The 24,296-nt window shown below is 44.2% G+C and overlaps 1 long non-coding RNA gene across 1 annotated transcript; it reads left to right on the forward strand.

Moving 5' to 3' along the window:
* The first annotated feature begins 4,750 nt into the window (after positions 1–4,750).
* Positions 4,751–24,012, forward strand: LOC129148513 (uncharacterized). The gene is made up of 3 exons (XR_008555483.1): positions 4,751–5,009; positions 5,280–5,348; positions 23,840–24,012. It is a non-coding gene; the product is annotated as an uncharacterized LOC129148513 (long non-coding RNA).
* Positions 24,013–24,296: the final 284 nt, after the last annotated feature.

The following is a 24,296-nucleotide window of genomic DNA, read 5'->3' on the forward strand; positions in this document are numbered from 1 at the left end:
TTTCCAGGTTTGAGGTATTATAAATAAATTTTCTGTTAATATTGGGTTCAGTTCTTTGTACAAATGTATGTTTTCCTTATCTAACTATTGCAGTATAGGTAAGTGTTTTACTTTTTAAAATATGTAGAACTGTGATCTAAAATGGTCCTTTCTGCCGAAACCGGTTTGGCTTGGTGGATAGAGCGTTGGCTTGTGGACTGAAGGGTTCCGGGTTCGATTCCAGTAGGGGGCATGTACCTTGGTTATGGGCATGTCACCTGTGGAGGGGTGTGAAAGAGGCAGCTGAATGATGTTTCTCTCTCATTGATGTTTCTAACTCTCTATCCCTCTCCCTTCCTCTCTGTAAAAAATCAATAAAAATAAAAAAATAAAAAATAAAATGGTCCTTTCTTTGCCTTCCCAGACACCCACAATAATGAAAATTCTAGTTTTTATTATCCCTGGGAGCACATGCGATGTTTAATATTAACTGTAGGCCTGGATATATATTGTTAACTTGTTTTGTTTTAATTCCATATCCCTAAGAAATTTTTATTGAGGGCATTTCTTTATGCATTTATTTACACTGTCTTTTTTTAAAAAAATATATTTTTATTGATTTTTTACAGAGAGGAAGGGAGAGGGATAGAGAGCTAGAAACATTGATGAGAGAGAAACATCGACCAGCTGCCTCCTGCACACCCCCTACTGGGGATGTGCCCACAACCTATGTACATGCCCTTGACCGGAATCGAACCTGGAACTTTCAGTCCACAGGATGACGCTCTATCCACTGAGCCAAACCGGTTTTGGCAATTTACACTGTCTTTATTTCCTTTGTTGAAAAGTCTGGTCAGAAACTTTTGCCAATTTGTAAAATGAATTCATGATTTAATCAATAGGAAGTCATTCATTTCACCACTTAACACATCTGTTTTCATCTCACTCATTCCTCAAGGACTCAACTTCTCTTTGCCCTTTGGAACTTTATGTTTTGAATACTGTTAGGAAAATTGTTTCTGTAAAATTGTATCCTATGTACAATTTAAAGCCCATTTGCATGATACACTTATAAGATTAGCCTACGTTGCTAACATTCTCCACCATTCAGTTTAAGTTGAAGCATTCAACAGTATGTTAAGTGAAGTCAAGGTTTGTAGTATTTGTCAATTTTCTGGTGTAAATACTTTCATCAATTTTCTGGTGTAAATACTCACTTTCAAACTTCCAAAGTGATAGCACTGAATATGGGCTGATGAGATATTTCAGTAGTAAATCATTATATTATATTTCCAAGTTATTGATACAGGAGATATAAGTATGCTCAAGAATTTTCATAATAAAATCTATATAATAAAAGCCTTAAGTGATGGTTATGGTGGAACGATCAGAACGACCAGTTGCTATGATGTGCACTCAATGCAGGAGCTGCCCCTGGTGGTCAGTGCGCTTCCATAGAGGGAGCGCCACTCAGCCAGAAGCTGGCCTCACAGCTGGCGAGTGCAGTGGCAGTGACAGGAGCCCCTCCTGCCTCTGTGGCAGCGCTAAAGAGCAACAAGCTGAGCAGTAGGGAGCAGCAAGCAGGTGGACGGCAAGGAGCGAGGGGTCGCAGACTGCAAGAGGGATGTGTAACTGCCGGCTTAGGCCCGCTCCCCGTGCTGGCAGGCAGACATCCCCCAAGGGGTGCCAGACTGCAAGAGGGTGCAGGCCAGGCTGAGGGACCTTCCCCCCATGCATGAATTTTGTGTACCAGTCCTCTAGTAGTACAATAATTGGGAAGTGGCAAGTTTTAATCATTTTTTAAACTTTGATGTAAGTATAATTGATGTAAAACATACATTCAAAATATTTTTATTGATTTCAGAGAGGAAGGGAGGAGTGAGGGATAGAAACATCAATGATGAGAGAGAATCACTGATAGGATGCCTCCTGCATGCCTCAAAATGGGGATCCAGCCCACCACCTGAACATGTGTCCTGACTGGGAATGCAACCATGACCTCCAGTTTCATAGGTCAATGCTCAACCATTGAACCACAACAGCCTGGCTCCTAAGCTTCTAAGGAATCCCGCTCAACCTGCAACCAAGGCAGCAATGAGCAACGACAGCTCATCCTGGCTAACTCCCTGGACCTGTGCTCAAGGCCTTCTTTTCTCTGATTCTCCAGTGATCTCACAGGAGTGTTTCTAGAGGACCAAAAGAGCCCCACCTAGTCTTTCTGCTTTTCCTTGTTCTATCATAAGCCCTAGATTTTTTTCATTATCCCCATCTTTTATAAATGTTCCCTCAAAATCTCTGAACTCCTGTTGTGAAATCTTTTCTGAATGAAGTCAAGAACTCAAACACTATAGGCCAATCTGAGAGAGACCAGCTCCAGGCTGGTTCCTGTTCCCTAAAAGTTATGACTGCGACATCCTGTATAAAGACAGAACAAGGCATGATTTTGCTTACAAGACTTGGAAGAAAACGTGATGGCCCACAATTGCTTTGTTGTTGTTGAGTCAAATCAATCTTAACACTGTTCATTTTTCAAATGTCTTTATTGATTTTTGAGAGAGAAAGGGAGAGGAAGGAACATCAATGATGAGAGATAATCATTGATAGGCTGCCTCCAGCATTCCCTTTACTGGGATGGAGCCCACAACCTGAGTATATGCCTTGACCTGGAATGGAACCAGTGATACGTTGGTTGATGTGTACACGACTAACCACTGAGTCCCACCGGCTGTGCACACTATTATTTTTTTCTAGAGGCCCAGTGCACGAATTCGTGCATGGGTGGAGTCCGCCCCCTCTCCAATCAGGGTGGATCAGGGCTGGGCCTGTCAGGAGGAGAAGATGGCAGGAGGTTGGCTGGCATGAGGCCAGATCCGGGCCTGATCAGGGCCGGGCTGGCTGGGGAAAGGAGCCATGGGTAATTTGCTGATGGACCCTACCCCTGATTGGGGTTGGGGTGCTGATTGAGGGTGGGGCAGGCCTGGGCAAGGGCTGTGGGTTGTGGGCAGGCAGGCCCCGCCCTGATTGGGGTGGGTTGGGGGGGGCAGATCTGGGATGGGGCCAGATGGGATAGGGCTTGCAGGAGATTGGATGGCCAGCCAGAGTCAAGTGTCCTCCCACCTGGGTGCACCTCAAAATTGCAGGAGACCAAGACCCAGCTGGCCCAACACCCATTAAGCACTGTAGTGCAGGGGGTATGGCCTCAGGTCCCCCAGCCCCAGCACTGAGGTGTGGGACTTGGCATCAGGTCCCCTGGCCAGGCCCCATGTCATACGGCCCCAGTGCCTGTGTGGAGGGCGCAGCCTCAGGTCCTCCCACTTGGCCTCAGGTCCCAGGGTCCCAGTGATGACGCGGGGAGCACAGCCTCAGGTCACTCAGCCCTGGCGCCTGGGAGGGGTGTGTGGCCTCAGGTTCCCCAGCCCTGTCTCATGTCTCCTGACACCAGCACCGAGGAGGGGGGCACTGCCTTAAGTCCCCCGGGTTCCGCACTGGGGTGGCGAGTGCATCCTCAAGTAGTCCAGCCCGACCTCATGTCCCTGAGCCCTGGCTCTGGGGCGTGGGGCATGGCCTCAGGTCCCTGGGCCCAGGGCCAGGGACGAGTGTCATGGCCTCAGATCCCCTGGCTCAGCCTCAGGTCCCCCTACACCACATGAGGGCATGAGGGTGTGAGGGCAGGAGGGTGCAGGGCACTAGGGTGCGACAACCAGTTGCATAGTAGCTCTTTATTATATAGGATTGCTGACTCTATTACAGATTTTCCCAATTTCTGTCATCCTCCTCTACCCTTTTCTCCCTCTACCCTGCCTCCCCTGCTCCTAGTCTCTCACCACATTATTGTCTCTGTCCATGGCCTATGCATATATGTATATACTTTGTTTAAAATAGTTTTGTTCATTTTTAGATAGTGGAAGGGAGAGAAAGAGAAAAAAACATCAATGATAAGAGAGAATTGCTGATTAGTTGCCTCATGCATGACTCGACCCCCACACTGGGAATAGAGCCTGCAACCCAAGTCTGTGCCCTGACCAGGAAAAGAACCAGAATCATATGACCTCATCATTTGTGGAATATAATAAATAGCATAAATTGGTGAACAAAAATAAATTCAGAGACATAGAAGCATTGAACAGATTGTCAAACTTCAGAGGGAAGTCAGGGAAGGGAAGTGTTAAGGGATCAACCAAAGGACTTATATGCATTCATATAAGCATAATCAATGGACACAGACACTATGGGGGACAAGGGCATGTGCTGAGTCTTGGGGGTGGCTAGGCAGATCTCAAAGGGGGAAAAAGGTGTTATATGTAATACTATATGTAATGCTTTAAACAATAAATAATTAAAAAATAAAAATAAAATTAAAAGAACCATGATCTCCTGGTTCATAGGTCGAGGCTCAACCACTGAGCTACATCAGCTGGAATACATTATTTTAAAATTTACAAAAATACATATATATTTTATTGTTGATAGTATTATCCATGTCTCCCATTTCCCCCTCTGTGTATATGCTTTGGTGGATCTCTTGCATTCCTCCCCACCTCCTTCCCCTTGGAGATCTGTTAGTCTGCTCCAGTTAGCCAGGCCTCTGGTTCCATCTAGTCCCTCTCCAGGATTCACTCTCTCTGCCACCTAGTCATAGTATTGGCCTGGGCGGTTGAGAAAACTACATTACCCAGAAGGTACTGCACTCATGTGGGCGGAGCTAAATGGCATTTTGGTGCCAATGCATCCGGTTAGGGCGGGACTTCCGCCTTCCTCTTCCCAGTGGACTTGAAACTTTTTTGCTGTTAGTTCACAGAGTCACAGGCTTCAGGGCACTGGACTGAGTAGAATGAGGCCTGGGAGGCAGCTGCCTGCTGTGCAGGGTGTGTCTGAGGCTCCTTGAGCCCCAACAGATCGAAATTGGCGTCTCTGTGCCTCCTGGATCCTCTCTGCTCACAGCGTTCCCGCAGCCTGACCCCACTGAACCCTCCAGTCTTGGGGAGCAGTGCCTCTCAGGTCCTGCCGCCCAGGTCCCAGCGTTCAGAATGGTAAGTCCCTCGTGGGTGACAAATGGTTTTGGTGGGGAAGAGGGTGGAAGGCTGCAGTGCCACCTTGTAATGACGTGATGATGGTGCGACTGAGCAGGGAGGATTGGGAAACCTGGGCCTGTTGTGGGTGTAAAGGCAACAAAGAGATGAGGTGTGGTTTTGCACAAGGAGTTTTACTTTCATTCTCAGAACGCTGGGGCCATAGATGGTTGTGAAAAAAAGAGGGACATTTTCTGAGGTAGGGTTCTAACTTTTCCTAACATTGCTCAGAGGAAGAACAGACTAGAAGGCAGAGGACAGCAGCTGTGGACAGGAAGGGGAAGTCCTGGAAATGACAAGGTAACTGGCAAGAGTGAGCACTGAGGATTGAGCCCTGAGATAATACAGGCATCTGAAGGGCACCTGGCCTCTGGGCTGGGCCAGGGTACTGAGCAGCCTGAGCCCATAGAACCTGGTGGTTTCCAGGCTCTTAACAGACCATTTTCTTTTCTCAAATTCCTGCAAATGCAGAATCAATTAGGTGTATGGATTTTTGGAGCTTATTTGAAGGCCTCAAACACTTGTGGCCTCTGAGATAGTGATGCGCTGGGACTGTCAGCCACTCTTGTAGCCCCCTTGGACCTGGGTACCTTGAACAGACACTAATCCCAGAATCCTAAGGTCACCACTAGGTCTTCATGTTGTGCACCTTGTTTTCGGCCACCAGTGTAATGAGTGAGAGTTCTTCCAGGACATAGGTTCTAGAATGTGCAAAGGCTTGAAGTAAACAGTGAGCTGAATTAGTAACCTGCAGGTATGTTTTTTAAAGTACATATATATTTTTATTGATTTTATATGTACAAATGAAGTGAGAAAGAGAGAGAGATGGAGAAACTGGGATGAGCAAGAAACAAGGGCCAGTTGCCTCCTGCACAACACCTACAGTGGATCCAGCTCACAACCCAAGCATGTGACTTTACCAGTGAATGGGTCTATGCTCAACCAAATGAGACACATCAGCCTGGACTGTAGATCACTTTAATACAGGGAATCATAGTCAGGTTGGTAATGGTAGTAGTATCTTAGAAGGGACAGTGTGAGCCTGAGGACTGGCTTTCTTGCTGGGGCCACTGTTGGTTGGAGGTGGGTATCACAACACAGCATAGGGACAGAGGTTGTTATGTAGAGTGTGGAGAGAGAGAATGGTTTTTCAGTGGCCAAGGTCGGAAACTAATTAAAACAAGGTGAGACTAGGGGTGGTACATACCAACTTTTTGAAACTCTCATCAGGATTTTGTTGTGATCCTTGGTGTATCCTGGCTGTGGGAAGTTGCAGTCATTCTTGTGGATTATCTATGAGGCTTGAGTGGTCATCTGTGAGACTCACTGGGCATGATGCAGAGGGCCATTGGGGCTAGGACTTCAGTGAAGGTTAAGTGAGAGATGTTGGCTGTGACTAGTGAAGGTACATCAAGTGCAACCTCACAGGAGGTGGCCTATGGATGTCTGAGATCTGATTATTGTTCTTAGTAGTTGAGGTTGAAGGAAAAAAAATCAGTCATGGAGAGAGGCCTACATAGCAGGACTCAAGGCTGCCTCTATGAGTGTGGACTATCAGAGTCTGAGCAGTACTTAATCCTAATTCAATTTGGCAACCATCCTCTGGACCATACATGATGAGTAATAAGTAAAATCCAGCAGATGAGTATGGGGGCTGGGGCTATGGAAGTGCAAGTTTGAGAGAGTTGTGGTAGAAAGAATGATGTGTACTTGGAGAGCAAATCTGAATTCTTGCCACAGGACCATGACATTGACATAAGAGTGAACGAAGGAAGAGTCTATTTCTGGTGGTGCCTGGATGTAACAATAAGGTGAATTTTAGGTAATTGCCTGTAAAGAGTGACATTTAACTAAACACCTGACTTTTGTTGTTGGGAGGAAACACTGGTTGATGGGAATGAGATAGCATACATAGTACACATTAGAAAAGTACATTTCATTGTTTGCCAGTGTTACCAGGATTGTAAATCTCCACTGGCATGGGTAAGGAAGAAGGGTAAGAGAGAAATAGATTATGGAGGTGGTGAACTATAATTTTGGAAAAGAAGGTGATTAGGAAATAATTTACCCACACCATGGCAAATTTGCATTACCTTTGAAGTTGTGCCTCTGGGAATGAAGCTGTGTGAGAGAAGTGTTTTTCAAAGAACTATGTGCAGCAGATTGTGAAAAGTGATGGCCTCAGCACCTTGGGGATGGGGTCAAGAAGGTGAAGTGTGATGCCATGTTTTTGGTGTCTTAGAGGAACAACTGGAGGGTCTACAGGCTATTTCCTGAGAAGAACAGTATCAGATCACTCACACTCTCTTTATGGCCAACATCCCCCTCTAACCCATGTTTTTGACACGCACTCCATTGATAAGAGGCACTGTTGTGTACATGGGGCGTCCAGAGCTCAGGTATCTTCTATCTACTCAACTTAATTTTCTAACAACAGAGGGATACCTAGGTTTTTATTTGGATCTGCTTTTTTAAACCTTTACTTAGGTATATGTATCACTGGCAAACAATGAAATGTACTTTTCTAATGTGTACTACTTGGTGAGTTTGAACAAACAGATAATGCTCTGAAATGTTCACAGGTGAAATAAGCTCTGTTACACATATCCATGGTGAGGCAAAAGTAGGCTTACAGTTGTGAGTATGCAAAATACAGTTTATTCTCTGTTCTTAAATAACTATATTATATATATACTAGAGGCCCGGTGCACGAAATTCGTGCACGGAGGGGGGTTGTCCCTCAGCCCAGCCTGTACCCTCTCCAATATGGGACCCCTTGAGGGATGTCCTGACTGCCCGTTTAGGCCCAATCCCACTGGGATCGGGCCTAAACGGGCAGTCGGACATCCCTCTCACAATCCAGGACTGCTGGCTCCCAACTGCTTGCCTGCCTGCCTTCCTGATTGCCCCTAACCACTTCTGCCTGCCAGCCTGATCACCCCCTAACCACTTTGCTGCCAGCCTGTTTGCCCCCAACTTCCCTCTCTGCCGGCCTGGTCACCCCTAACTGCCCTCTCCTGCAGGGTTGATCACCTCCAACTGCCCTCCCTTGTAGGCTTGGTCCCTCTCAACTGCCCTCCCTTGCAGGCCAGGTGCCTCCCAACTGCCCTCTCCTGCTGGCCATCTTGTGGTGGCCATCTTGTGTCCACATGGGGGCAGGATCTTTGACCACATGGGGGCAGCTATATTGTGTGTTGCAGTGATGATCAATCTGCATATTACTCTTTTATTAGATAGGATAGAGGCCTGGTACAGGGGTGGGGGCCAGCTGGTTTGCCCTGAAGGGCATCCCGGATCAGGTGGGGTTTCCCTTGGGGTGTGGGGCAACCTGAGCGAGGGGCCTGTGGTGGTTTGCAGGCTGGCCACGCCCCCTGGCAACCCAAGAAGAGGCCCTGGTATCTGGAATTTATTTACCTTCTACAATTGAAACTTTGTAGCCTGGAGCGGAGCCAAGCCTGGGGCTCCCTCCGAGGCCGGCCGGCAGCCATTTGTGTTGGGTTTATAATTGAAACTTTGTTGCCTTAAGCAGGTGGGCCCAGCCATGGGGTGTGAAAAGTTTTGCTTCCCCTGTTGCCGGCAGCAACCCTGGCCTGCTCTCTCAAGCTCCATTCTGCCGCCATTTGTTTGAATTTGTTTACTTTCTATAATTGAAACTTTGTAGCTTGAGTGGAGGCTTAGTCCTGGCCAGGGCAGGCAGAAAGCTTGGCTTGCTCTGTTACCTAGGAAACCTTGCTGTCTGTGGCTGTAGCCATCTTGGTTTGGGTTAATTTGCATACTCGCTCTGATTGGATGGTGGGCGTGGCTTGTGGGTGTGTTGGAGGTATGGTCAATTTGCATATTTGTCTATTATTAGAGAGGATATATATATATATATATTTTATTTAAATTTAATAAATCTTTATTATTCAGATTATTATAATTGTTCCTCTTTTTCCCCCCATAGCTCCCCTCCACCAGGTTCCTACCCCACCCTCTGCCCTTACCCTCCCCTACTGTCCTCATCCATAGGTGTACGCTTTTTGTTCAGTCTCTTCCCGCACCCCCACTCCCCTTTCCCCCCGAGAATTGTCATTCTACTCCCTTTCTATGCCCCTGATTCTATTATATTCACCAGTTATTACTGTTCATCAGATTTTTTATTCCCTTGGTTTTTAGATTCACTTGTTGATAGATACGTATTTGTTGTTCATAATTTTTATATTTATCTTTTTCTTCTTCCTCTTCTTAAAGAATACTTTCAGCATTTCATATAATTCTGGTTTGGCGGTGATGAACTCCTTTAGCTTTTTCTTATCTGTGAAGCTCTTTATCTGACCTTCAATTCTGAATAATATCTTTGTTGGGTAGAGTAATCTTGGTTGTAGTTTCTTGCTGTTCATCACTTTGAATATTTCTTGCCACTCCTGTGTGGCCTGCATAGTTTCTGTTGAGAAGTCAGCTGACAATCGTATGGGTGCTCCCTTGTAGGTAACTAACTGTTTTTCTCTTGCTGCTTTTAATATTCTCCCTTTGTCTTTTGCTCTTGGCATTTTAATTATGATGTGTCTTGTGGTCCTCTTTGGATTCCTTTTGTTTGGGGTTCTGTGTGCTTCCTGGACTTTCAGCAGGTGGGGAAAGTTTTCTGTCACTATTTTTTTCAAATAGGTTTTCAGTATCTTGCTCTCTCTCTTTTATGAGTCTGGTACCCAAAGTCTCACCTGGAACTGGATTTCAGTACAGTGGGGAGGTTTTTGTTCCCTTCCAAAGGAGAAAGCTAGCCACTGGGAGGGCTTCTGTGTTGAGCATGGATGGGGCAGAGTCTCAGGGTGGAGCACTCAGCCTTGGTTTCCCATCAGCCCTGCCCTAAGAGGGCCCTGTGTCTCAGTGTCCCGTGGCAATTGCTGCACACCCCTCTGAGAGAAGTCTGCTCTCGAGTTTCGCCCATTGCCAGACAGTCCAGTTTCTCCCCGAATGAGTCTGGTACCCAAAGACTCACCCAGAGCTGGATTGCAGTGCAGTTGGGAGGTTTTGTTTTCCTTCCAAACGAGAAAGCTAGCCGCGTATTCAGCTGCCTGCCCTTTCCACGAGCACAGGTCTCCGTACCTCCACAGCTCCTCTGAGTCTCAGTGTTCTTTTCTCTTTCCTTCTAGTTGTAGAATTTCCACTCTGGACGATGTCCGCTCTGTCTTCCAGTTGCAGTTTTAAAATTGTTGTGCGAGGCAGCAGTACAGGTGTTTACCTTATGCCGCCATCTTGGTTTCTCCTATATTACATATTTTAAATGTTGTTTTTATTAACTTTTAGAGAGGAAGGGAGGAGGACAGAAACATCAATCTTTCGGCTCCTGTAAGCCCACTACAGGGGATCCAGGAATGTATGTGCCCTGACCTGAAATTGAACCAGAGACATTTTAGTGAATGGAAAGATGGTCAATTAACTGAACCACCCTGGATATGGTCGCATTTATACTTGTATTATAATTTATTAATTATTTTCAATACCAACAACTCTAAATCTACTTTTGCCACACCCTGTATTTACCTCATGCCCTTTTATTTTAATGTATTTTTTATTGATTTCAGATATGAAGGGAGAGGGATAGAGAGATAGAATCAATGATGAGAGAGAATCATTGATTGGTTTCCTCCTGAATCCTATTTAGATCTATTGTCCCCACTGCGGATCGAGCCCACAACCTTGGCATGTGCCCTTGACTGGAATTGAACCTGGGACCTTTCCATCCGCAGGCCAACAATCTATCCACTGAGCCAAACCAGCTAGGGCCCTCCTACACTTTTATACTCTTTTCTGCTTCCCAAACCCTCCATGCTTTACTGTTATGACTTCTTTTGAAATAGATTAATTCATATTTTTATTATTTGTAGGCATTATAAGGTGTATAATCTTTAAGAAACACTGGCATCCTTCATGCTACACAGTTATTTTGAGATTTACCAATGATATTTATGTAAATAGTTAATTTTTTGTTTCTAAGAAATATTGTATTATTTAGATAATCCCCTTATGATTTGATCGTATATGCTTTTGTTTATTTTCACGTTTGGGGTTTTATAAATAAAACTGTTGGCAGTATTGTGCTGTTTTTTTCTACATATACAGTTTTTTTGTATTTTTAAACTTCTTTATTGATTAAGATATTACATATTTGTCCTCATCCCCTAATTACCTTCCCAAACCCCAACCACTCATGCCCCCGCCCACCCTGTTGTCTGTGACCACTGGTTAAGCTTATATGCATGCATATAAGTCCTTTGGTTGATCTCTCCCTCTTACCCCCACCATCCCTTACCTTCCCTCTGAGGTTTGACAGTCTGATCGATGCTTCCCTGTCACTGGATCTGTTTTTGTTCATCAGTTTATGTTGTTCCTTATTTCCCATAGATGAGTGAGATCATTTGATATCTGTCTTTCTCTGACTGGTTTATTTCACTTAGCATAATGCTTTCCAGTTCCATCCATGTTGTTGCAAATGGTAGGAATCCCTTCTTTTTTAGTGCAGCATAGTATTCCATTGTGTAGATGTACCACAGTTTTTTAATCCACTCATCTGCTGATAGGCACTTAGGCTGTTTCCAGATCTTAGCTATGGTAAATTGTGCTGCTGTGAACATAGGGGTGCATATATATTTTTTTGATTGATGTTTCTAGCTTCTTGGATATATTCCTAGAAGTGAGATGGATCACTGGGTCAAATGGGAGTTCCATTTTTAGTTTTTTGAGGAAACTCCATACTGTTCTCCACAGTGGCTGTACCAATCAACAGTTCACCAGTGTTCCTTTTTTCTCCACATCCTCTCCAGCAACTGTCATTTGTTGATGATAGCCATTCTGACAGGTGTGAGATGGTACCACATTGTCATTTTGATTTGCATCTCTTGGATAATTAGTGACTTTGAGCATGTTTTCATATGTTTCTTAGTCTCCCTTCTGTATTTTTTTTTAAGTTTCTATTTAGGTCCTTGCCCATTTTTTGATTGGGTTATCTTCCTTCTGTTAAGCTGTATGAGTTCCCTGTAAATGTTGGAGATTAAACTCTTATCAGTGATAACATTAGCAAATGTTCTCCCATGTAGTGGACTTTCTTGTTGTTTTGTTGGTGGTTTCTTTTGCTGTGCAAAAAAGCTTTTTATTTTGATGTAATCTCATTTGTTTATTTTCTCTTTATTGTCCATTGCCTAAGGAGCAGTATCAGTAAAGAAGTTCCTTCGACATATGTCTGAGATTACTTTGCCTGTGGATTCCTCTAGTATTTTTATGGTTTCCTGTCTTATGTATAAGTCCTTTATCCATTTTGAGTTTATTTTTGTGTATGGTGTAAGTTGGTGGTGTAGTTTCATTTTTTTCTATGTATCTGTCCAATTTTCACAACACCATTTATTGAAGAGACTGTCTTGACTCCATTGTCTGTTCATGCCTCCTTTGTCGAATATTAATTGGGCATAGTGGTTTGAGTCTATTTCTGGGTTCTCTATTCTATTCCATTGATCTATATGTTTGTTCTTGTGCCAGTACCAGGCTGTTTTGAGAACAGTTGCTTCGTAATACAGCTTGAAATCTGCTATTGAGATCCCACCTACTTTGTTCGTATTTCTCAGGATTGCGGCAACTATTCGAGTTTTTTTGTTTTGTTTGTTTTATTCCTGATGAATTTTTAGAAAGTTCGTTCTAGGTCTGTGAAATGTGTCATTGGTATTTTAATGGGGATTGCATTGAATCTATAGATTGTTTTGGGTAGTGTGGACATTATAATGATGTTGATTCTACGAATCCATGAACACGGTATGTTCTTCCATTTGTTTATGTCTTCCTCTATCTCTTTTTAGTTTCCTGTAGTTTTTTGCATATAGGCCTTTTACCTCCTTAGTTAAGTATATTCCTAGGTATCTTAATTTTTTCGTGCGATGGCAAATGGAATTGCTTTTTTAGTCTCTCTTTCTATAAATTCACTATTGGTGTATAGAAATGCCATAGGTTTCTTGGCGTTAATTTTGTATCCTGCTACCCTACTGAATTCATTTATTAAGTCTAATAATTTTTTTATGGAGTCTTTAGGGTTTTCTATGTACATTATCATGTCATCTGTGAATCAGAACAGTTTTACTTCTTCTTTTCCAATTTGGATGCCTTTTATTTCTTCTTCTTGTCTGATAGCAATGGCTAGTACTTCCAGTACTAGGTTTAACAGGAGTGGTAAGAATGGGCATCCCTGTCTTGTTCCTGTTCTTATGGGAAATGGTTTTAGTGTTTGCCAATGATAGTGATGTTAGCTGTGGGTTTGTCATATATGGCTTTTATGATGTTGAGGTATGATCCTTCTATTCCCACCTTGCTGAGAGTTTTTATCAAAAATGGGTCTTGGATTTTGTCAAATGCATTTTCTTTGTCAATTGATACGACCATGTGATTTTTCTCCCTCAATTTGTTTATGTGATGTATCACGTGTATTGATTTGCAGATATTGTACCATCCTTGCATGCCTGAGATAAATCCTGCTGGGTCAAGGTGTATGATCTTTCTGATTTACTGCTGGATATGATTTGCTAGAATTTTGTTGAGGATTTTGGCATCTATGTTCATGAGTGATATTGGCCTGTAATTCTCTTTTATTGTTTTGTCTTTATCTGGTTTTGGTATTAGGGTGCTGCTGGCTTCATATAATGAGCTTGGAAGTGTTCCTTCCTCTTGAAATTTTGGAACAGTCTGAGGAGGTAAGGTTTTTGTTCTTCCTTGAATGTTTGGTATAACTCTCCTGTTAAGCCGTCTGGCCCTGGGCTTTTGTTTGCTGGAAACTTTTTGATGACTGCTTCCATTTCTTCCCTAGTTATTGACCTATTGGGATTTTTAGATTCTTCCTGATTGAGTTTTGGAAGGTTATATTTTTCTAGGAATATGTTCATTTCCTCAAGGTTGTCTAGTTTGTTAGTATAGAGTTGTTCATAGTACTTTTAAACAATCCTTTGTATTTCTGTGGGGCCTGTTGTTATTTGAAATCTATCATTTCTGATTTTGTTTATTTGAGTCCTCTCTTTGCTTCTTGGTGAGCCTGGCTAGAGGTTCATCAATCTTGTTTATCCTTTCAAAGAACCAGCTCTTGGTTTCATTGATCTTTTGTATTTTTTTGGTCTCTATGTCATTTATTTCTGCTCCAATCTTTATTATCCTCTTCCTTCTGCTCACTCTGGGATTTTCTTGTTGCTCTCTTTCTAATTCTTTGAGTTGTAGAGTTAGATGATTTACTACCATTTTTTTCTTGTTTTTTGAGGTAAGCCCGTTGAGCTATAATCTTCCCTCACAGGGCTGCTTTCTTTGTGTTCCATAGGTTTTTAATTGTTGTGTTTTTATTGTCATTAGTTTCCAGGATGTTTTTTATTTCTTCTTTGATCTCATTGGTAACCCAATCAATATTTAATAACATATTTTTCAGCTTTCAAGAGTTTGAGTGTTTTGGATTGTTTTTATTGTACTTTATTTCTAATATTATGCCATTGTGGTCTGAGAAGATGCTTGGTATGATTTAATTCTTCTTGAATTTGGGGAGACTTTGTTGTGACCCAATATGTAGTCTATTTTTGAAAATGTCCCTTGTGTACTTAAGAAGAATGTATATTCCATGAGTTTGGGGTGAAATGTTCTGAAGATATCACTTAAGTCCATTTGATCTAGTGAGTCATTTAGGATTGCTGTATCTTTGCTGATTTTTTGTCTAGAGCAGTAATCGGCAAACTCATTAATCAACAGAGCCAAATATCAACAGTACAACAATTGAAATTTCTTTTGATAGCCAAATTTTTAAAATATAAACTTCTTCTAATGCCACTTATTCAAAATAGACTCACCCAGGCCATGGTATTTTGTGGAAGATCCACACTCAAGGGGCCAAAGAGCTGCATGTGGCTTGCGAGCTGCAGTTTGCCGACCACTGTTCTACAGGATTTCTCCAGTGAAGTCAGTGGTGTATTAAAGTCCCCTACAATGTTGTATTATTGTTGATCTCTCCCTTGATATCTTCCAGGAGTATTTTTTTAAGGTATTTGGTTGGATCTGCATTGGGAGCATATATGTTTACCAGGGTTATATGCTCTTGTTGTATGGATCCCTTTAGCATTATGAAGTGGCCTTCCTTATCTCTTGTTATGGCCTTCACTTTGAGGTCTATTTTGTCTCATATAAGTATTGCTACTCCAGGTTTTTCTTTTTCATTTCCATTTGCCCTGAAGATATTTTTCCATCCCTTCATTTTCAGTCTGTGTGAGTCCCTTGTTTTGAGGTGGTCTCTCGTAGACAGCATATATATGGGTCATGTTTTTTTTATCCATTCAGCCACTCGAAGTCTTTTGATTGGAGCATTTAGTCCATTTACGTTTAAAGTTATTATTGAAAGGTTCTTGTTTGAAGCCATTTTTATTTTTTTGAGCCCGTATTCCTTCTTACCTTTTTATTTCTTCTTTTTACAGCATTTCCTTTAGCATTTCTTGCATTGCTGGCTTGGTAGTGATATACTCCCTTAACCTTTTTTTGTCTGCGAAGCTCCTGATATCCCCTTCTATTTTGATTGATAGTCTTGCTGGATAGAGTATTCTTGGATTCAGACCCTTGCTTTGCCTCACTTTGTATATCTCGTTCCATTCCCTTCTTGCTTGATGTGTTTCTGCTGAGAAATTATTTGATAATCTCATGGGGGATCCTTTGTAGGTAACTTTCTGTCTCTCTCTTGAAGCCTTTAAGATTCTCTCTTTGTGATTAACATTTGCCATTGTAATTATGGTGTGTCTTGGTGTGTGTCTTTTGGGATTGACCTTTCTTGGGACTCTCTATACTTGTGTAACTTTTTTCTTCCCCATATCAGGGAAGTTTTCTGTCATTATTTATTAAAATAAAAATTCTAATCCTTGTTGCTCATCTTGTCCTTCTGGCAGCCCTATTATATGTATGTTATTTTGTTTTGCATTGTCCAAAGATCCCTTAGGTTTTCCTGCTTTTTAATTTTTTTCTCTAGTTGCTGTTCAGATTGGGCTTGTTTTTGTACTTTATCTTCTAATTCACTAATTCAGTCTTCTGCTTCTTCCAGTCTACTGTTGAAACCTTCCATGGTGTTTTTGATTGTAGCTATATTGTTTTTCATATTTTCTTGATTTTTGCATAGGTTGTTGATTTTCTCGTCCATCAGATGTATGAACTGTATGACCATTACTCTACACTCTTTTTCTGTCATGTTGCATGCTTTCGTTTCACTTATTTCCTTTCTTGGTATTCCTCCTTCACTTTCCTCTGGGGATTGTTTTGTTGTCTCCCCATTCTGACTATCACCAGAGGGTTCAAATGTCGAGTTGTGGGGGCCTGGGCCATGTTCAGTGGGGGTTTTGCACCCCCAAGTGCGCTGAAGATCTCTGACACCACAACATGCAGCTGCTATGGGATGGTGGGAGTCACGCTCGCCCTGGGTCAGAGTCAAAGGCGCTTAGTGTGGCCTCATGTGTGCACCTAGAATCTGGGGCCCCGCCTTCATCACATTGAAACAGAGAACCTACTGAGGTGTGCAAAAAAATCAAAGTCCCCTAGTTCGTGTCAGGAGTAAGATGCTCCCTGTGTCCGCACTGTGAATCAGATCTGTGCACATGAATCGAGTATAAGAGTCTCTGTTGCTTGGTGCTACCTCGCACCAAAAAACAGGGTCCCTGTGTGCGCATGCGCCAAGAATTGGAGTTGCTTGCTCTTAGTGTGAATGTACTGGGAATCATGGATCCCAGGTGCATGCAATGAGAAACAGAGTCTAGTCACTGGTGCTCATTGCTGCCTTTTGCATGGAGATTTAGGGTCCCCGATCTGCTTGGGAGACCATGTTGCACAGTTGCACTGTGTTGGCAGGATGTCCACTCTTGCCCTGTGGAAAACAGCCTCTGTGTGCACTTGCCCTGAATCAAAGTTGGGTGGCACTGCCGCTCAGTGTGGGTGTGGGGTCTGGTCCCAAGGGTGTGTACTGTGGGAAACAAATTCCCCGTGTCCATGCACCCAGGCTGAAATTCAGTGCTGCCCCCTTATGTGTGCACAGATCTGGTCTTGGGGAACAAACTCCCCAAGTTCTCATGTTCAGGTTCAAATTTAGCGCATTCTCCCTGCTTGGGGGCAGGGTCTAGTCTTGGGAAACCAACTCCACAGGTTCGCACCCCCAGGCTCAAATTCAGTGCAGTCTCCCTCCAAGGGTGCGGGATTTGGTCACCGAAAACAATTTCCCCAAGGTTGCGTACCTCACCTCAAATTGCGCACATCCTCCCTGCATGGGTGAGGGAAACAAACCCTCTTGGTTCGCATGTCTAGGTTCAAATTCAATGCAGCCTCTCTGCTAGGGTGCAGGGTCTGGTCGTGAGAAACAAACTCCCTGGATTTGCACCCCCAGGCTCAAATTCAGCACTGTCTCCCTGCGTGTGTGCAAGATCTGGTCGCAGAGAACTCTCCCCAAGGTCGCCCACCTATGCTCAAATTCAACACAGCCTCCCTGCCTGGGTGTGGAGCCTAGTTGCGGGAAACAAATTCCCCTAGGTTGCACATCAAGGCTCAAATTCAGCACTGTCTTCCCTGCCCTGCATGGTACGGGGATCTGGTTGCAGCAAGCAGTCTCCCTGCTTTGGCGAGGAGCCTGCTCTCAGGAAACAAACTTCCTGTGTCCAACACCAAGACTTAAAGTCAGGTAGAGCTGCCCCTGCTGTGTGTGTGCAGAAAGCCCTATTATTAGTCTGGGGTCTGGTAGTTCCTATCCACTGCTGTGGGGGTGATGGTGGAGGGGTGTTGGCTTTGTGACTCACAGAAATCTGCAGCTTTGTGACTCACAGAAATCTGGAGTCTTGGTGTCTGCAGTTGTGGTCGCAGGTCTCTTACCAAAGTGGCTGTATGGTCCTGGTTTGCTACCAAGACTAGAATGGGTGGTGGCAAGGCTAGGATCCTAGTCTCAAGCAGTTCTGGTTTTCAAGATGGTGCGGTTTCTGTGCCTCCAGTGTTCTCCCCGCCAGGTACATGTTTTACAAATTGATTCTATTAGCTTAGGTAAAAGAAGACAGGCATCACCTGAGTTCAAATGATTAGACAACTGTTTTAGAGGATAAATCTATATTTAATGCTATGTTCTTCAAAATTAATACCTTAATTATTTTTGGCTTTTTTAATGTTCAGCCAAGGATATGTTTATTGATTTTTGAGAAAGAGGAAGAGAGAGAGAGAGAGAGAGAGAGAGAGAGAGAGAGAGAGAGAGAGGAAACAATGATGTGAGAGGAACATGGATCACTTGCTCTGACTAGGGATCAAATTCACAATCTTTTTAGGGGGTAGGGTGTTATGAGATGATGCTCCAACCAGATGAGCCACTTTGCCAGGAAACACTTTAATTCTTAATGTTACCTCCAAACAGTGTATTAGTAGGACTCAGCATTTGAGAGTTTCTGTTGCACGTGTGAGTATTGGTTGTATGTGTGAACTTGCTGCTACTTTGTGTGTGCCTGATTGTATCTGTGTGTGTTTTTATTCTCCTTGTGTCACTCTTCTGTCTCCCTGTATGTCTATTTTTGTGTGTGCCTGTGTGTGTCCACTGTGTGTGTTGGTGTGCCTTGTGACATTGTCTTGGTGGCCCGGTGTGTTTTTATCTGTGTGTTTCCCTCAAAGCGATGTCCGAGTCTATAGTCTGAGTCTGTGTGAGCCTGGGCACAAGCTCTGCACCTGAGAGCCTGTCTTTGCCTGGGGGTATTCTATACCTGTGGGTTTCTCTGCTTATGGTGTCTGTATGTTCCCTGTGAGATTGTGTATGTGTGCATCCCAACAACAGGCAAATGCATAGGCAATCTCCAAAGGGTTGATTTAGTGGATAATATGTTCATCTTCCTTGCTTCCCAGGCTGAGCCCCTTTTTCACCTTATCTTCTAAGCCTGTTTTACCCCTTTGGGTCCCATATAAGGCTTATGGATGGATGAAATGAAGGGTCATAGAACCCCAAGCTGAGCAAAGGTGGGGAACTGGGGAAGACTGATGGCAGAAAGAAGGTATAGAATATGGAGGTGCTGTTTTGGAAGTACTCTAAGCCTTGGGGATGATCGGGGAGATCTTGGATCCTTGGAAAGGAATCAGTGGATGGGTGTATATGGGGGGAAGAATTCTAGGTCCCTGATTCCCCCCTAGGAATGAATAACTGGATACCTCTGGAGAGGCATAGGGGAGTTCAGTGGTCCTCCTGGTTCCTGATGAACAGGTCAATCCCTTGCCCATGTGTAAGCTAGGATGACACTGAATAGGGAATGTGCCTGGGGCTGCTCAGAGCATCAGTTTCTGACATCCGGGCTCTCATAATTAACTCGGTGAGCTTGGACACCCAGGAACATTGGGATGAGGAGGGAAAATTAGGCCTTGTGTTCTCTCCAATGGGGATGGAGAGAACTATGGAGCGGCCACATTTAGCACAAGTTCAGGCACGGAATGAATGGATACCTAGTATCAACATTGGTGTTACTGTCAGCTTTTTTACAATCAGCCCCATCTGATGAAGCACTCACCAGGCCAATGCAAAAGATAGAGACTTGGAGGTAGAGTAGTGACTGATGTTGATTTCAAAGAACATGGATACTGTAATGTTTCAAGTCCTGTATCCTTCCCAATCAACATTCTTAACATGTGGGTCTTCAGCAATAATGGGGGAAGCGAGACAGGCAGGAATTTATCAAAGGTCACGCTCAGAAATGGGTTCTGAGTTTGCTGCCAATGATATCTAACCAGTCTCCTTTTATTGAAGTTCACTCCCTTGAATCTTTTTTTTTTTTTTTTGCTGTCATAGAAAATAATGAGTTAAGCAGAAATTTTATTTCCAAGCTCTTCAAAAATTATTACAAACACAAATAAAATATTCATTTTAAGTGTCTCAAATTAAATCAAAGGCACACCATCAAGGAATAACACTTATGACATTAAAAATCCATTTAGCTTGTAAGATTTTTCACATTGCTTTGCTTTTAATCACTTGTAATATTCTGTAAGTCACATTTTAAACATATTTGAAAGCTATGAGATAATGTAGATATATTTTTTTTAAGTTTTACCACAACTATGAAGTAGAGGAACTTAAGAAGACAAAGATCAGATCGCTGGCATACACAAAATGGGGAGATCTAATACACAACACATTAATCTTTCCAAACAAGTTTGCTAACAGCTTCCATATTTATTGTTAAAAATAAAAGTCTTCTCACAAAAATCAAGACATCACTTAATAAAGTCTGATCTTTCCCTCAATTTTACACTGTTTTGCCTTCATTTTGAAATTATAAATTCATGAGAAAAGGACATATTTTGTTATGGTGTAAAAATCTTAAGAATAAAAAATTACAAATATTCAGTCCTACCTAATAAAAGAGTAATATGAAAATTAACCATCACTCCATGAAAAAAATGGCGGCGCCCATAGACACCAGATGGCGGCGCCCAGTCCTCCCAGGCTTGCCGGAGTCCCCCAGTCCCAGGGAAGGCTGCCGCTGAAAGCAGGCAGCGAGTGGCCCAGCTTGTTGGCCTGGGAGACGGCTGTGCCCACTGGCGCGATCCTCTCCAGCCCTGGCCTGGTCCGTGGGCCTGCTAGGCATCCTCGTACTGCTGTCCGCCGAGGCCCGGGCCGTGGGCTTGGGAGGCGCCCACACATGGCCGGAGCAATCCGCTGCCCGCCCCGATCCCAGAATGACTGGTGCAATCCACTGTTCGCCACAGCCCAAGCTGAGGGCATTTGAGGTGCTTGCGCATGGCCAGTGTGATCAGCTGCCGGCCCAACCCCAGAATGGCCGACACGATCCACTGTTCGCCGCGGCCCAGGCCAAGGGCATTCAAGGCGCCTGTGCATGGCTGGCATGACCCGCTGCCCGCCCTGGCCGGGCCATGGGCCTGGGAGGCGCCCACGCATGGCCGGCGCAATCTGCTGCCCGCCCCGACCTCCACAGGACCGGCGTGATCCACTGTCCGCCCCAGTCCCGGCTGAGGGCATTCGAGACGCCCCGCACAGCCAGCGCGATCCGCTGCCCACCCTGTCTGGGCCGTGGGTCTGGGAGGTGCCCGCGCATGGCTGGTGCAATCCGCTGCCCGCCTCAACCCCCCAAGGCCCAGCACAATCCGCTGCCTACCCCGGCACGGGCTGTGGACCTGCGAGGCACCCCGCACAGCCAGCATGATCTGCTGTCCGCCACGGCCCAGGCCAAGGGCATTCGGGCCGATGCGATCTGCTGCCCGCCCCGGCCCCCTGCAAGGCCTGTGCAATCTGCTGCCTGACCCAGCTTGGGCCGTGGGCCTGCGAGGCACAAGCAATCCTCTCCCAGCCCCAGCCTGTGCCGTGGGCCTGCGAGGCACCCATGCAAGGCCGGTGCCATCTGCTGCCCATCCCTGCCTGGGCTGTGGGCCTGTGAGACACCCGGGCTGCCTATACACCACAACCCCCCGACCCCAGCGATCAGCTCCCATCTGCAGCTGGGGGGTGTAGGCCTGGGAGGCAGGTGCTCCCCCCAGAGCTATTCCCTCCCAGAGGCAGCCTGGGGTGTCAGGCTGCACCCCCATGGAGTGATCCCCCCACACACTATAGTCTTGGAACTTCCCTTGATGCCAGTCGAGTGATTGGAGATGGACAATGATATCTGGGCGATGCTGCCCAGCAAACCTCTTCCATTGGGTAAAACTTCTGACCAGGTTAGGGAGGTAAATGGGTTTTGTTGAAAATCTAGAAACTGCAATGGAAATGTCTGAGATAGGGTTTCACATTGGAAGTAACCTCACTTCACATCAGAGAATTCACACTGGAGAAAAGCCTTATAAGTGTAGTGAATGTGGGAGGTCCTTTGGACATAAGTCTGATGTCAATAGACACCAGCGAATTCACACTGGAAAAAAGGCATATAAGTGTACAGACTGTGAGAAGTCCTTCAGTCAGAATTATAAACTCATTTAACATCAGAGAATTCACACTGCAGAAAAGCCTTATAAGTGTAATGAATGTGGGAAGTCCTTCGGAATAAGTCTGATGCCAATAAACACCAGCGAGTTCACACTGGAGAAAAGCCACATGAGTGTACAGATTGTGGGAAGCCCTTCAGTGAGAGTTCTAACCTCACTCCACATCAGAGAATTCACACTGGAGAAAAGCCTTATAAGTGTAGTGAATGTGGGAGGTCCTTCGGACATAAGTCTGATGTCAATAGACACCAGCGAGTTCACACTGGAGAAAAGGCATATGAGTGTAGTACAGACTGTGAGAAGTCCTTCAGTCAGAATTATAAACTCATTCAACATCAGAGAATTCACATTGCAGAAAAGCCTTATAAGTGTAATGAATGTGGAAAGTCCTTCAGATATAAGTCTTATTTCAATAGACACCAGCGAGTTCACACTGGAGAAAAGCCATATGAATGTACAGATTGTGGGAATCCCTTCAGTGAGAGTTCTAACCTCACTCCACATCAGAGAATTCACACTGGAGAAAAGCCTTATAAATGTTGTGAATGTGAGAATTCCTTCGGACGTTAGTCTGATGTCCATAGACACCAGTGAGTTCACACTGTAGAAAAGTCATCTGAGTGTACAGATTGTGGGAAGTCTTTCAGTAAGACTTCCAACCTCATTCAACACCAGAGAATTCACACTGGAGAAAAGCCTTATAAGTGTAATGAATGTGGGAAGTCCTTTGGAAGTAAGTCTGATGCCAATAAACACCAGCGAGTTCACACTGGAGAAAAGCCACATGAGTGTACAGATTGTGGGAATCCCTTCAGTGAGAGTTCTAACCTCACTCCACTTCAGAGAATTCACACTGGAGAAAAGCCTTGTAAGTGTAGTGAATGTGAGAGTTCCTTTGGACGTTAGTCTGATGTCCATAGACACCAGCGAGTTAACACTGAAGAAAGTCATCTGAGTGTACAGATTGTGGGAAGTCCTTGAGTGAGAATTCTAAACTCATTCAACATCAGAGAATTCACACTGGAGAAAAGCCTTATAAGTGTCGTGAATGTGAGAAGTCCTTCAGAAGTATGTGTAATGTTATTAAATATTAATGAGTTCACACTGGTTAAAAGCCTTATGAGTGTACAGATTGTGGGAAATCATTTACCATAAATTGTAGCCTTATAAGACACCTGAGACTTCGCAGTGGAGATAGGCCTTAAATGTGAGGGAATATTTCATTTTTCTTACCCAGAATAACAACACTGAAGGAGAATCTGATACACTTTTATCTTAATACTAGAGGCCCGATGCCCAAAAATTTGTGCACTGCTGGAGGTCCCTCAGCCAGGCCTGCCCACTCTCACATTCCAGGAGCCCTCAGGGCATGTTCCACTGCTGCCTTAGAACACTGGAGAAAAGCCTTATAAGTGTAATGAATGTGGGAAGTCCTTCGGAGCGGGCCTAAGCCATAGTCAGGCCTCCCTCTGCAGGAGGCAACCAGGCTGATCAGGGGAAGGTACCGCTCACATCACCCCACTGCTGCTGCCCCTGCCTGCCGCTACCTGAGCCCTGGGCCTCGCAACCGCTGTGGTTTTGTCGGATAGATGTCCGCTCTAATTGGCATATTATCCTTTTATTAGTATATATTTTTGCATCAAAAGTGACCTATTTCTAATTTAAATATAATGAACATGGATTTCTGATTAAGAATAAATCTCTAGTAAAAATAGAAGTTTCTTAACTATCTTTACATTTGTTGGATAAAGAGCACACCTGATTTTTCTGTAGTGTAGTCAACACCCAAACTTCCTGAAAAATACCTCATAATGTTTCTCTTCTACATTTTACAGGCAGTCCTCGGGCTACGTAAGACTCAACGTACGTTGTCGTTTTTGTGGTTACGTCGCTATCGCCCATTTATTTATAAAAAGAAAAGTTCTGTCATTTCAATGTATGTACATATGTGCTTTATGTTTTTTATTATTCATTTACCACAAATAAAGATCAGGAATTGTTATCTTTCTTTTAAACTTTTTTTACTGTTTCACGTCATTACTGCTGTGTCTGTGCTCCATGTGAGTGACGTAGGTGCTTATGTAGGTGGGTTCTGACTTACAGTGAAAATCGTGTTAAATCATGCTGTAGGAACAGATCTCCGATGTAACCCGAGGACCTAAGGTATTATGAAAGTAAGCGTATCCATAATATCTGACAACCATGGGTGTTGAAAAGTGGAAAGTGTCAGAGAGAGAGAGACAGAAACATCAATGATGAAAGAGAACCATTGATCAGTTGCCTACTGCACAC

This window comes from Eptesicus fuscus, unplaced genomic scaffold (assembly GCF_027574615.1).
Source record: "Eptesicus fuscus isolate TK198812 unplaced genomic scaffold, DD_ASM_mEF_20220401 scaffold_73, whole genome shotgun sequence".
Lineage (NCBI taxonomy): Eukaryota > Metazoa > Chordata > Mammalia > Chiroptera > Vespertilionidae > Eptesicus > Eptesicus fuscus.